We start from the raw sequence: 15,805 nt of genomic DNA, 5'->3' as shown, positions 1-15,805 counted from the left end.
GAAGCATTATGTATCCCTAGAAAGAGATCTTTATCTTTTACTTGGCCTGTGTTTCTGGGCTGTAACCTTCATGGGAGCTTCCCAGCTCTTTGCCCTTCTTTAAGTGAAACAGGATGGCTAGAGGGTGCTGGAGATGGGTATTTCCCTTCTTCTATATTGTTAGGTTCTGGTAAAATCCATGTAGATTAGGATCTGGTAAAATAGTTTCTCTGAAGACAAGGTCTTTATTAATGAGAACATAATGCTCTGGGCATATTTCAAAATAATAACTTCTCCTTCTTTTGCCAAAATCAAAAGGGGATTTTTCTCCAATCTCTACCCTGAGAATCTGGTAGGCTCCTGGAAATACAACTCACAGAAGTATGGATGCCCCACCCCCATCCCAGGGCTGAGTCCTTAGAGGAGTTTTTATCTCTTAAGGTAGTCCAGTCTTAGTCTCCAGCAATTTGTCAATGATCTTTTATGTGTTCCTACCAGATTTCAACTGCAGCTTCTGATCCTAGTAAGCTTTGATCCTATGTTCCTCTGTCTCTCCAGTTAGATGATCTATCATTTGCCCTGTGACTACAATTCTCTGATCTAGGATACATTGTTGATTTCCAGTCTCTTCAGTTTTTTTCTTGTAAGGATAGAAATGACAACTTCTAAGCCCTTTACATGTTTGACTTGAAACTGGAAGTGGATTGTGAGGATTTTTTTTAGCTATTCTGCCAATCTCTTTCAATTGGTGTATATAAACATTTTACACTTATGTATCGATATGTTATGGCTTAAGCTGTCCATTTTATTATTTGTTTTGTTTTTCATTTCTCTTATTCTCTTTTACTTCCTAGTGGGGTATTTGAACATTTTTAAGGGTTCTTTCCTGATAAATTTATACTGTTTTTGAATGCATTTCTTTGTATAGTTTTCTTAGCATTTGCTCTAGGTATTATAATATACATACGTAACGTCACAATGTGCTTTTTTCAACATTTTACCACTTTGAGTTAAGTATAGAAACATGACTTCCATTTAAGTCCCTTTATCCTCATCACTTTAAAAATATATTTGTTTAAGTATGTCCTGTACATATGTTAAGCACCACAGCAGCTGGTGTTATAATTTTTGCTTCAACCTTCAAATATGATTTAAGAAATTCATGAGAAGTAGGATAATCTGTTATATTTACCCCTATTTTTACAAATGCAATTTCTTTCTTTTCTGAAGTTCTAAGCCTTCTGTTATCATTGCCTTTCTGATTAGGGAAGTTACTTTAGCCATTTCTTAATGGAAGATTTGCTAACAAATATTTATCTTAGTTTTCCATTGTCCCCAGAATGTCTTTTTGCCCCTTCATTCCTGAAGGATATTTTTGTCAGATATAAAGCTTGCTGTTGACAACTCTAATTCAGTGCTTAAAAAATGTGCCACTTACTCTGATCTCCATAATCTCATATTAGAAATCTGCCGAAATACCAAACACTGTTTCCCTTTAATGGAACATTTCTCTCTGGCTGTTTTCAAGATTTTTTTTTCTTTGTCTTTAGTATTCAGAAGACTAATTATGATGTGTCATGACATGAACTTTTTTCGGTTTATTTTATTTGGGGTTTGCTCAGCTTTTTGAATCTGTAGTTTTCTTTTGCCAAAGTTGGATCATTTTCAGCCATTATTCCTTGGAATAATATTTCAGTCCAACAGTTTCTCTCTACTCTTTTTAGAAGTCTGATGACATAAATGTTGTCTTTTGCTATTGTCCCATAGGTCCCTAAGACTGTTTGATTTTTTTCAATCTGTTTTCTCTCTGATGTTGAGATAGGATTAATTCTACTTTCCTGTAGTTCACTTATTCTGTTTTCTCTACTACTAACCCATTGAGTTTTTCATTTTAATTATTGTATTTTTAATTCTATCATTTCTATTTTTTTGCTACAGTTTCTTTCTCTTTGGTGAGATTTTCAATTTTTAAAGAGAATTCATAATTGCTTACCATATTTTTGTGATGCCTGCTTTTAAAATTTTGTCAGATAATTTCACCATCTGACTCCTTTTGATGTGATTAATATACATCCATTTATTGTTTTTTATCTTTAATATTTTATTTTCCTGGTTCTTGCTGTACTGATTTTTTTTAAAATTATATCCTTGGGATCCCTGGGTGGCGCAGCGGTTTGGCGCCTGCCTTGGGCCCAGGGCGCGATCCTGGAGACCCGGGATCGAATCCCACGTCGGGCTCCCGGTGCATAGAGCCTGCTTCTCCCTCTGCCTATGTCTTTGCCTCTCTTTCTCTCTCTCTGTGACTATCATAAATAAATAAAAATTAAAAAAAATAAAATAAAATAAAATTATATCCTTAACATGTTGGAAATTGCCTTATGAGACTATGGATTCTATTTGATCTTCTTTATTTTATCAGGCAGTCCACCTGTTGAGGTATAACTTCCAAACCTGGTGAAGTATATGTTATGCTTTCCACTGGGTCCTGCCAACTCCACCCTGGCAAAAGTGGGGGCACTGACTCACACTGCTTCATTGCAGATAAGTGGGGTGGAAGGTTAGCTCCTCCTTCATTCCTGCTGATACCTTTTCAGTGAAAGTAGGACACTGGCAGGTGGGTGTAGAGGCTCAGCTTTCTACTGGGCCCCTTTGATGCTATTAGTGAAGGAAGAGAAGTGCTGTCTAGCCTTGCTTAACACCACATCATTCACTCTCAATTCTACTGGGTAAGTTTGAAAGTTCAGCTCTGTACTGGCTTTACTGACATCAAAGGTAGGTAGAAAGTGGAGAGCTTACTAGCCCTAACTTGAACCACCTTATTCAGTCTCATTGATCCCAGATGGGGTAGAGACTCAACTTTCCACTGAGCCCTGTGACATGGAGGGGGAAGTAAAGCCTAGTACTGACAAGCCCCACCCCTCACCATCTCATTAAGCCTCAGTATTGCTAAATATGACTAGAAGCCCAGCTTACATCTGAACTACACTGAAACTATCCTGTTGGGGGAATCTGAGCACTGCCTGCTCTGCCAGGTGGTAGATGGAAAATCCTCTCACTACTCAGCCCCACCAACAGAACCCTGGAGGGGAATTAGAGCAGCGCCTGCTTCCACCAGGTGGGGATGGAAGATCAACTGCCCAAGTGGGCCAACCATTACTGCTTCTACAAGAAAAATCAAGCTAACTGCCGCGATTTCAGATCCCCACTCAGCTTGCTAACGCCACCTAGTGGAGAAATCAGAATGCCACTTGCACCAAGTAGAACACCACTGAAACCATGGGGGAGGAGGTGTACTAGTTCCCTTGCTGGTTGTCTGGTACAGAGGGGGTATTGTCAAAACGGCTTTCTGTTCTTAGGCCACCCTTTTCTGGTTTCTTTGGCTAGAGAATACAAAAAGGTTTTACTTAAAACTGTTTTTGCCTTTGCCTGTTGGCAGTTCTAGGTTGGAGGCTTCTGCCATGTCCTGACCAAAACTTTTGGGAGGCAACCAGGAAACCCATTATGTCTTTCCTCAACACACAAGGTACCTAGGCTGTCATCCTTCTTCTTTCTACTCTTCAGGTTCTCTCTCTCTGATTGTTCAGGTATTTTTAGTTGTAAGAGGGAAAACCTAGAATGAAGCTACTTCATTTTGCTAGAACAAGCAGTCTCCCAAAGAGTTGCCCTACGACCCAGCAATTGCACTATTGGGGATTTACCCCAAAGATACAGATGCAGTGAAACGCCGGGACACCTGCACCCCTATGTTTATAGCAGCAATGGCCACGATAGCCAAACTGTGGAAGGAGCCTCGGTGTCCAACGAAAGATGAATGGATAAAGAAGATGTGGTTTATGTATACAATGGAATATTACTCAGCTATTAGAAATGACAAATACCCACTATTTGCTTCAACGTGGATGGAACTGGAGGGTATTATGCTGAGTGAAGTAAGTCAGTCGGAGAAGGACAAACATTATATGTTCTCATTCATTTGGGGAATATAAATAATAGTGAAAGGGAATATAAGGGAAGGGAGAAGAAATGTGTGGGAAATATCAGAAAGGGAGACAGACCGTAAAGACTGCTAACTCTGGGAAACGAACTAGGGGTGGTAGAAGGGGAGGAGGGCGGGGGGTGGGAGTGAATGGGTGACGGGCACTGGGGGTTATTCTGTATGTTAGTAAATTGAACACCAATAAAAAATTAAAAAAAATAAAAAAAAGAAGACAATGTTTTCTGTTTGTACCATACTAGAATTTTTTTAAACCAGGATTCAATAATTAATTTTACCAAATTCTTTCCTTCTATGTATTTGGAGGTTAATGTGTGTTTTGACCTTCAATTTGCTGATTAGGGTTAGGATGGATACTTACAAAAACTGCACATGATGGCATGAAGGAGGCAAGATGGTGTATTGACCACCAATTTTTTTAATCTAAAAATGGATTTTAAAATTTACCAGTATTGTGGAGAACATGAAATAAGTACTAAAGGCTTTGATATTTGATGGTTTTAAGATATACAATTGATGTCTAGAAGGTGCTAAAGAATCTAGTGAAGCTAGAGTCCACCAGTGAAGCTGGAGACCTCCCGAACAGAAGTATATACAACTTTATCAGGAGTTATTTCAATGCTTATATGTGCAATATATTAATATCACAGCTGCTCTGTCAAGTGTCTCCCAATATTTTGTTTTAGCTGACATCAACATGCTGTCCCTCCATATCTCATTTGACAACTGCTTAAAGCCTTTTTTATTTCTCAATGTTTCAGAGATATATAAAAATTATGATGGAGGCAACATTCAACCTTTAATTGGTTCCTATCAAAAATCCATCCTAATTTCTTATATGTACAAAATTATAAGATAGAGTTTCATTATTGGATATGTTACAAACCACAAACAGACCAATACTGATCAACTAAATACACAGACTAAAATTAAAACACAAATATATGCCTTTAAAATCATGTATTAACTAAAATGAAACACAATGTATAAAAACTTGATTCATAACATTTCCTCTCAGGGATATTTCAGAAACAAAAAAGAAAGAATGGACTACACAATCACACCGGAATATAGACAAACCTCAAAAATACGCTGAATAAAAGGCAAGACACAAGAAAATGCATACTGTATAATTTTGCTTATCTGAAATTCTAGAATGGACAAAACTAATCTATGATGATAGATAGCAGATCATGGTCATTGCAAGGTACATCGACTGAGATGGGGGAATGTTCTGGGTCTTAATAATTGTACAGGTCATATAAGTTTATGCATTTGTCAAAACTGAACAGTACAAATATAGTATTTAGCTAATATATTTAAATTGTATGTTAATAAAAAGAAAATCCAAGATCTATATAGAAGACTAAAAGACTGAGAAAGTATACTGGCTTACTAAGTTTTCTCCTCTCACAAATTAAATAAAAGCCTTGAAGCTGTAGGGCAAAGCAGGGAGGAAAACTTAAAGACTAAAAACAACAGCCAGGTGTAGTGGAGGACAGTGACCTTCCCTCCAGGTGCTAAATACAATCCTGCCTTAAGTATATTTAAGAGAGCATAAAGAATCCTGGGTAGGGGTACCTGGGTGGCTCAGTCAGTTGGGCATCCAACTCTTGACTCTGGCTCAGGTCACAGTCTTGGGGTCATGAGATCAAGCCTCACATTGGGCTCTGTACTGGGTATAGAGCCTGCTTAAGATTCTCTCCCTCTCCTTTTGCCCCTCCACCCCCGTTTCACAGATGTGCTCTCTCTCCCCAACTAAAAAAAAAATCCAGCATAGAGACCAAGGAGATGGGGCAGCCCAGGTGGCTCAGCGGTTTAGCGCCGCCTTCAGCCCAGGGTGTGATCCTGGAGACCCGGGATCGAGTACCACGTTGGGCTCCCTGCATGGAGCCTGCTTCTCCCTCTGCCTGTGTCTCTGCCTCTGTGTGTGTGTGTATGTGTGTGTGTCTCATGAATGAATAAATAAATAAATAAATAAATAAATAAATAAATAAATAATCTATCTAAAAGAAAAGGACCAAGGAGATGGCAAACCTTTAAGAAAAATCCTCCAAACCATTAAGAGTACAATATCTATTGTTTGTCCATATTAGAGAGGGCCAGAGAAAACCTCTGAATTTCCATGGGACAGCATCTGGAAGTTTCTAAAGAGCTAAATAGCTAAGAAGAGAAATAGTTAATGAACCTTCAAGAGATCTACAGTTGATACTAATGACCACCAAACTAGAGGAATGTGTAGTCAGGGTTCTAGTAAGATATATAGTTTGATTTTAGCAGATGTCAGCATGTAGGGGATAGGCCCAGGGATTAGACAGAAGGAGTTACATTATAGAGGATGTCAGTTTAGGACATAACCAAATCAAGCATAACAGGGAGAGAGATATGCCCACTTTATGGAAACTTTCATATATTTGTTTAAGCTTCCTTCCAGCTTTACCTCTACCTTGGAGAGCAGAAGACAAAACTTGTGAATTTTCTTAAGAAAAATAACAAAGGTGACCAACTTAACCTGATTGTGACCAAATAGAACTTTCTCAGACATAATTTTTCTGTCACTAGGTAAAATTTTCTGGGGACTTGATTTAGAGATTACATTTAATTATATAAAAAGTAAAGTTTCTCCTTCTGTATGTGTGTTAAACTTACAGAGAAGTTGCAAAAGTAGTACAGAAAACTCCCTCATATCCCTTATCTATCAACCTGCTTTCCCTATAATTAACATTTTATATAACCATAGTTTGATTATCACAAACAGGAAGTTAACATTGGTACAATATTATTAACTACAGACCTTTATCCAAAATTCACAAATTTTTGCATGTCTTTTTTTCTGTTCCAGGATCCTATCTGGGATCCCATATAGCTATCAAAAATGAGTTTGCAACCTGAGAAATATATACTCATTATCTAACTACAGATATTGATTTCTCCAACAGCTTTATTTTTTTTCTTTTTTTTTTCTCCAACAGCTTTAAACTGAATTTAAAATTTTGATCAACTCTGGGCAGCCTGGGTGGCTCAGTGGTTTAGCGCCTGCCTTCGGCCCAGAGCCTGATCCTGAAGACCTGGGATCAAGTCCCACGTCAGGCTCCCTGCATGGAGCCTGCTTCTCCCTCTCCCTATGTCTCTGCCTCTCTCTCTGTATGTGTGTCTTTCATGAATAAATAAATAAAATTTTAAAAAAGAAAATTTTGATCAACTCTCATGAACATTTTCAATGATGATTATATATGTACAAATACTTCCCCCAAAAGTCTTTATATGATAAGTATATGGGAAACAACATATTGTATGGTGATTTCTTCTGTTTCAGTGAGCCCCTACACTCGGTTTGATTGTGACAAACAACTTTATAGGAGGTTTGCCTTCTACTTCAATGACTCTTATTTGTTCTGGAAAAATCTTTTATGTATCTCTATAGGTAATAACAAATTTTTCTTGAATGATGATGCTATAACAAGTTTTTCTTCTGAAATAACCAAACCTTTTGCTCATGATGCTGATGTGTCAGTACATCAACTCTCAGTTATCTTGAATAGCAAAATGTCTTGGTCATATTTGTTGCCTGGCTTTGAGGCATGCGAATTTACTGCCTTTAATCACAGATTAATGCAACAAAAAGTGTCTGTACCTGATAAAACAGCTCACCCCAATTCAAATTACCACTGATGATATTGGTCTTCCTTCCAAACTACTTGATAGTAGAGCTTAGTTGCTATCTACGTTTGAGGAAGTCATTACGTATCAGTGAATTTGAAAACACAGATCTTGAAGGCATTTGGGTGGCTCAGTGGCTGAACGTCTGCCTTTGGCTCAGGTCGTGGTCCCAGGATCCTGGGATTAAGTCCCACATCGGGCTCCCCACACGAAGCCTGCCTCTCTCTCTATGTCTCTGCCTCTGTGTGTGTGTGTGTGTGTGTGTGTGTGTGTGTATGTCTCATGAATAAATAAATAAAATCTTTTTTAAAAAAACAGGCTTTGATTACTCATTTGGGAAAAGAAAAATCACTAAAGCAGAACATCAAAGTCAAACTGTCATAGATTTCCTTGCTTGAGACTATTTTTCTAGACAGTTTATGGGGAAAATGTGGCACAAGTTCCACTTACCTTAAGCTTTTGGTTTCCTCTACCAATCTAGACGGATTTCTTCCAAGGCCTTGACTATGTAAGATGATGAAGGGTAGCAAAATATGCCACCCCAAAATATGCTGCTTGGTATACTGATTATTTTGATCTGAAGATGCTTAAAAAGAGCAAATGCAGAAAGAGGTTTTCTCTGAACTCCCCTTATCTGCTATAAAGTTAAATCCTCCAGGGGATCCTGGGATGCCTCAGCGGTTTAGTGCCTGCCTTTGGCCCAGGGCGTGGTCCCGGAGTCCCTGGATGAGTCCCACATCAGGCTCCCTGCATGGAGCCTGGTTCTCTCTCTGCCTATGTCTCTGCCTCTCTCTCTCTTTCTCTGTGTGTCTCTCATGAATAAATAAATAAATAAATAAATAAATAAATAAATAAATAATCTTTTAAAAAAGTTAAATTCTCCAAAAGGAATTCAATTGTCAAATCCCCTCCCCAGAATTTCATCAAGCAGAGACAACTGACTCTTATCACAGGAGAAAAAGCTAGAAGTCCACACCACACTCAGATAAACTTTGTCACAAATGCTCACACCTCCCAACTATTCTCCTAAGGGCCTACCTTTCCTAAAAATCATTTACTCTCCCCTAAGAGTTCTACAATCTGATTCCTCTTTTCCTATTCAGATAGTATTTAGTCCTGAATTCTAAAGCTACCTTTCTTAATTAATTTGTCTTTGGTTACAGGGGTCTCAGCTAAGAACTCAGAAGGCTAAGGGAAAATCGTTTTTCCTCCCCTATACAGTAAAAATGGCAGTTATACTTAATCTGCAGAAACCAACTTCTAAGAAGCACAACTGAAGTGTTAGCAAATGATTTAATTCTTTAAAGTGAATGTAAAACACAGTTGTATAAATGGCAGGTATCAGTTGGAGTCATCTTTGTCAAGTGGATATAAGAAATCTTTGAAGGAATGTTTGCTGTAGTTTGCTTATTCTGTGATTTACGCCAACAGAATAATTAGTGTTAAAAAGATTTTCCATTTTTATATGAATATTGAGCCAAAATTCAGTAAGATTCCATTAGAGTCCAAGTATATTTTTAATACTAAAAATCAGGTATATTCATGTTAACAGAATACTTCTGATTATGCTAAACGGTTTCTAAAAGAGACCTAATGCCTTGCTATTTTCATTATATGTGCTACTAAAGTGAGCAATGCCTTGCTATTTTCACATATTTATACCAAGAAAAATTGGGTAATCAATACAATATTGAAAAGCCATAATAAAAGAGGAACACACTGCAAATTAGAAAATAATATCCCTTCCACAAAAGCAAGATCACAATGAGTACCTCATGTAATTTCTGAATAGTATCTTTTTAAGAAGGCTCCCTGCCCACTGTGGAGCTCAACACAAGGCTTGAACTCACAACCCTGAGATCAAGACCTGAGCTGAGTTGAAGAATCGGATGCTTAATTGACTGAGCCACCCAGGCAACCCAATTTCTGAATAATATTTTTTAAACTAAATATTGCATTTAGTCAATTCCATCATCTTTCTAATCTATCTTTCCCTATTAACTACAACTTTATCTTCCTGTTCAGGAATATATTTTGTATGTTGTCGGACCTTCTTTTTCCATGAGATTATGCGTAGCAGAAATTGTGCCATTAAGAAAGTGAAGTTCTACATTTTCTAAGCATGGCACAATATTTTTCTGAGGAAAATACATATAATAATCCTATGACTTCTGTCTCCCCCTGCCATGTGAAGATTCTGACAATGCCATGTAGGAACTACAGGTACCTAGATTGATATGGGAAAACTTGAACCACAGTTTACTTTCATCCAGCCTGCAGAAAGTGTATTTCTATATATGGAGAACAAAAGCAAGGTTTAATCTTTTAAAACAACTTTGTTTTATGCAGGTGCTCATTTAAATATGCTGATAGTGCAGTACCTGGCTGGCTCAGTCCCAAGAGTTTATGATTCCTGATTTTGGGGTTATGAGTTCAAGCCCCATGTTGGATATAGAGTTCGCTTAAATTAAAACTTTTTAAAAAATTGAATATGTTGATAGTGAAGTGCTATTTAGCAATTCAAACATTTGCCTTTCCATTATCTCCCTTCCTCTTCTAATCTTTACTCATAATCCTGACAAAAGAAATAGTTTATGAGAGATGATCTTTTATTTACCTTTCTATACCTACACTGGAAAAAAAATACATAATAACTGAATAATTTGCATGTCTCATTTTACAAACATAATTTTACTTGATTATTATGCGTTCTACCTTAAACTTCCATAGAGTGATATCTTAAACATGTAAATTTAAGATAAAATAATATAGAAGATTATATGGAAACATTAGTAAAATGCAGATAAACATATTCCTTTAAGAATCATAACCAAAGAAATATAATTGATTAGTGCTAAGCCTTCATAATATTTACCTTTGGGATGCTGATATAATTCAAAACATTCTGTAAACTTTTAAAATATTGCCTTCAGTAATTTTATGTGGCATGCTTTAAAAAATGTCCATTTTATAGCTATTCTTTATTTTCTTCCTTAACCAAAAATAGTATTAGCTAATTGGAGCATCAACTTTACTGGGCAAACATGGCCTCAAATGAATTTTGACTATCAAAATTATCCTTAATGATAAAAAGGGTTGCCAATTTTGAGGATATTTAGAAGACTGTGCTATGAATTCTATGTAATCTGAAAAATAATATATTACATGTATGTAGTTTATAATGATTTTGAATGTGTTTTCTCATTTGAGCCTTATGACAATTTTAAGAGATAGGAATCCCCATTTTGCAGATTAAAATACTGAGGGTTAGTAGAATTATATGATTTGCCCAATATTACAGAGCACTGAACCTCAAGTTTAGAAAGAAGGCCCAACTCTTCTCACTCCTAATTTAGCTAAGTACATCATATTGACTTGCAATTCTATATATCCTGGGAAGCTTATGATTTTTCTTATAACTTTATATGAAATATATTTTAATAGAAGTTGTAATAACATAATTATGCAGCTGCTCTATGCGATAATTTTGATAAAAACATATACTTTAATGAAAATCAACGTTTGCTACTGAAAACATCCTTAACTTTGCCTTTGAATTCACACATTCAGATTAATACGTAAGCAGATGTAAAGCCTCAAATCATTATTTCCAAATTTCTGGACATCTGGTACTATAAGAAACATTGTATTAGAACAACCAATCCTTGATACCAACTTAAAATCTGGACACATTCAAAGGAAAATAAATAATAATTCACTCTTTCCCTTAATGGTCATAATCTACCATGAAATAAACCAAAAAATAAGATTGCTTTTGTAGAATATAAAAGTAGCCACACACCAATGGAAAAGGCTTGGTAATTATGCCTTCATACAGGACTTTAGCTAAAAGTTATTTGCTTGGGAAACAAGAAAATGCTGTCAGAATCTCATTATCAATGGATTCCAGTTTCTTCTATCCCATTCCAAATCCCATGAAAATTGGGTTAACTTATAATTGTATGACCCGGGAAAAAGTTTACCTCCTGTAACTAAAAAGATGTGCTGCTTCAGTCAAGCTTAGAAATAATATATTGTTCTAAAAATAAGGTTTCTGACTTAGAAGACATATGGTGAATCTTCATGAAATCAGGGAGAGAGGAGGAGTTGTCATGAAATGTGCTCCATTAGAATTGCCAGGGGGACAGACTGTACTTTCCTACTAACAAATGTCCCTTTTTTTTAATGTGGTTGTCCCTATATTTTCTTATTACATGCAGAAGTCCTTTACTTTCCCCCTGTGAATATGTAAAATGCTTTTTCTTTTGAATTCCTAGAATTTGTTTCTATTTACTTATTAAAATTCAAAAGATATATACCCATTGCATATAAAAATGGAATTTAAAAAAAATGCTAGGAAGGAGATAACAATTCCATCCTTGAGGCATAGAGGAGTTATTTGGAAAAGGCTCCATAGAGGAAGCTACATTTCAATAAAGTCTTGATGAGTGAGAAGAGTACTAGATGAGGAGATAAGAGAAGGAAGAGTGTTTTCTGATGTGGTAAAAAACAAAGTATTCTAGGAAATGACCAGAAATAGAGAGGTAAAACTAGACTGGGGTCAGGCTGTAAATTATTTAAACCACCATGCAATGAATTCCAGTCTTTATGCTCTAGTCAGTCATAGCAGAGACTTCTGGTTTTACTTAAAATATTCTTAATGTTTGCTAAAATACATCCACAAGATTTAATAATCAAGTAGTATAAAAGGATTTAAATGAGAAAACCATAGTCCTTTGCCCCTCTCATGTACTCCCATTTTAAGTCATTTAAGCTGACTGTCACTATTAATAAATTTGCTAATTAGGACATTATCCATGGACTTTCCACCACAGCAGAACAGGATTCACCTAATTTATAACATACCTCTACTGTTCATTCATTCCCCCAATATGATTATTTTCAGCTCCTGAATAGCTTACCATTTTATCTTTAAGGAATATATTTAGATGTTTATTTTCTTTTCCATCAATTCTATAAAGTATCCCATGACTCTTTCCCATATAAGATGAATATACCAGCACTCTCACCTTTCTCCTTTAGTTTTCTTCCCTCCTTGAAATCAACTTTATCCAAGATTAATATACCCACTTCTGTAATTTTTTAAATTATATTTGCTGAAAATATCTTTTTCCATGCTTTTACTTTTCAACCTGCCTGTATCATTATGTTTAGAGCTTTTGATAGACCACATATAGTTGGGTTATGTTTTTTAATTCACTCTGCAAATCTTTTAATTGGTGTACTTACATCATTTGTATGTAAGGTAATTATTAGGTTGGAGCTTAAGTTTGCTAGTTTATTTTTTGTTTTATGTTTGTTCTGTTTTTCATTTATTTTCTTTTTCCTGTCTTCCTATGGGTTACATGAATATTTTTTAGAAACTCATTTTATCAATAGTGTTTTTGAGTGTATATCTCATATAGCTTTTCAGTGGTTGTCCTAGATATTATATATACATAACTTATTATAGACTACTGGTATCATCATTTTACCATTTAAACTGAAGTTTAGAAACCTTACCTCTCTTTGTATGACTTTACTCTCCTCCATTTATACTGTAATAATCTTATATATATCCTCTACATACATTGAAAACTAATTCAGAACAGTATTATAATTTTTGCTTCAATAATCAACCATAATTTAGAAAACTCAAAAGGAGAAGGCAAGTTCATATTGTATTTACCCATATTTTTGCTTACCATGTTCTTTCTTCCTTCTGGAGGTTCCTTCTTTTATCATTTCCTTTCTGTTTAGAGAATTTCCTTTAGCCATTTTTTTAGAGTAGATCTGCTAGCTAAAGTTCTTAGTTTTCTTTCATTTGAAGATATGTTGACTTATCCCTCATTCTTGGAAGATATTTTTGCTGAATATAGAATTCTGAATTCTGGGTTGACAGCCCTTTCAGCATTTGAAAAATGTTGTAACACTTTCTGCACTCTAGAGTTTCCTCCCTTTTTTGCCTTTTATAAGTATTTTTTTATTGTGATAAAATAGACATAACAAAACTTACCACTTTAACCATTTTAAGTGTTAAATTCAGTGCCAATGGCATTAAGTACATTCACAATGTGGTACAACTATCACCACTATCCACTTCTCAAGCTTATCCATTAGAAAATCAACCCCCATACTTCCCTCCCCTACCACCTAATAACCACTATTCCGCTCTATGAATTTGCCTATTCTAGGTACCTCATATAGGTGAAATTATAATAGTAGTCCTTTTGTGTCTGGCTTCTTTTTTACTTAGCATGGTGTTTTCAAAGTTTGTCCATGTTGTAGCATGTGTTATAACTCCAAATCTTTTTTTTTAAGATTTTACTTATTTATTTATGAGAGAGAGAGAGGGCGGGGGCAGAGACACAGGCAGAGGGAGAAGCAGGCTCCATGCAGGATGCCCGATGTGAGACTCGATCCTGGGTCTCCAGGATCATGCCCTGGGCTGAAGTTGGTGCTAAACCACTGAGCCACCTTGGCTGCCCAAACACCAAATCTTTTTAAGGCTGAATAACATTCCATTGTATGTATATGCCATATTTTTTTATATATCCATCTGTTGATGAACATTTGGGTTGTTTCTACCTTTTGACTATTGTGAATAACTTTGCTGTGAACATTGGTATACAAGTATCTGATTGAGTCTCTGCTTTCAATTTGTTTGGGTATATACTAGAAGTAGAATTGCTAAATCATATGATAATTCTATTTTTAATATTTTGGGGAACTACCAGACTGTTCTCCGCAGTGGTTGTACCATTTCATATTCCCATCAGCAATGCACAAGAGTTTTCATTTCTCCACATCCTCATCAGTTATTTTCTTTTTTTTTTCATAGCTGCCCACCCAATGAGTGTAAAGTCATTGTAGTTTCTCATTGTGGTTTTCATGTGCACTCCCTTAATGATTAGTGATGGTGAGCATTTTTTCATTTGCTTTTTGGCCATTGTATATCTTCTTGGGAGAAATGTCTATTCAAGTCCTCTGCCCATTTTTTAGATGGGTTGTTGTTGTTTTTTAACTTGTAGGAGTTCTTTTTTATATTCTGGATATTAATTCCTTTTTTAAGATTTTATTTTTAAGTAATCTGCACACCCAACGTGGGGCTCAAACTCCCAACCCTGAAATCAAGAGTCACATGCTCTACCAATTGAGCCAGCTAGGTGCTCCTGGATATTAATTCCTGATCAGATATATGATTTGTAAACATTTTTGCCATTCTGTGAGTTGTTTTCTCACTTTATAATGTTTTTTAATGCACAAATGTTTTTAATTCATCTATTTTTTTTATTTCATTGACAGTGCTTTTGTTGTCATATGTAAAAAATCATTGCCAAATTCAATATCATGGAGATTGTCTCCAGTGTTTTCTTCTAAGAGTTTTAGTTTTAGCTCTTACATTTATGTCTTTGATCCATTTTGTGTTAGTTTGTGTGTGTGTGTGTGTGTGTGTGTGTGTGTTAGTTTTTATATACAGTACAAGGTAAGGATCCATATTCATGGTCTTGCATTTAATTTTTGGGGTGTTTATTGTTGTTGCTGTTGCTTATTAATGTTTCTGTGGGGGGGACAAGAACTTGGAGTTTCCAGGTAGCCATTTCGCTGACATCCTTCTGGACTCTGGTTCCTGATAAGAAATCAGCTACCAAATTATTTTCCCCCTATTGGTAAGGTATTGCTTCTGTCTGGCTGATTTTTTTTTTTCTTTGCTTTTAGTTTTCAGGAATTTGACCATGGCATGTCTTGGTTGGAATTCATTGTCTCTTGAATTTATAGGTTTATGTCGTTTGCTATATTTGGAAAGTTTTTAGCCATTATTTCTTTGAGTCCTTTTTCAACTCTGCCCTCTTTCCCCTCTCCTATAGGACTCCAACAACATGATTGTGCGATCTATTATTTTTGTACCATAGGTCCCTGAGCCTCTGTTCTTTTTTTAAAAATCTTTTTCCTCTTTGTTGTTAAAATTTAATAATTTCTACTATTCTATATTCCAGCTAACTGATTCTTTCCTCAGTCCCCTCCATTCTGCAATTTAGCCTCTACGTTTTTTATTATATTTTTTCAGTTTTAAATTTCATTTGTTTCTTTGTTTTCTATTTCTTTGTTGACATTTTCTCATATTTTATCATATGTTTCAAATGTATTTTAATTATTTATTGAAGCATTTTT

This window comes from Canis lupus, chromosome X (assembly GCF_048164855.1).
Source record: "Canis lupus baileyi chromosome X, mCanLup2.hap1, whole genome shotgun sequence".
NCBI classification, from domain to species: domain Eukaryota; kingdom Metazoa; phylum Chordata; class Mammalia; order Carnivora; family Canidae; genus Canis; species Canis lupus.
Note: the sequence above shows the minus strand (reverse complement) of the source record.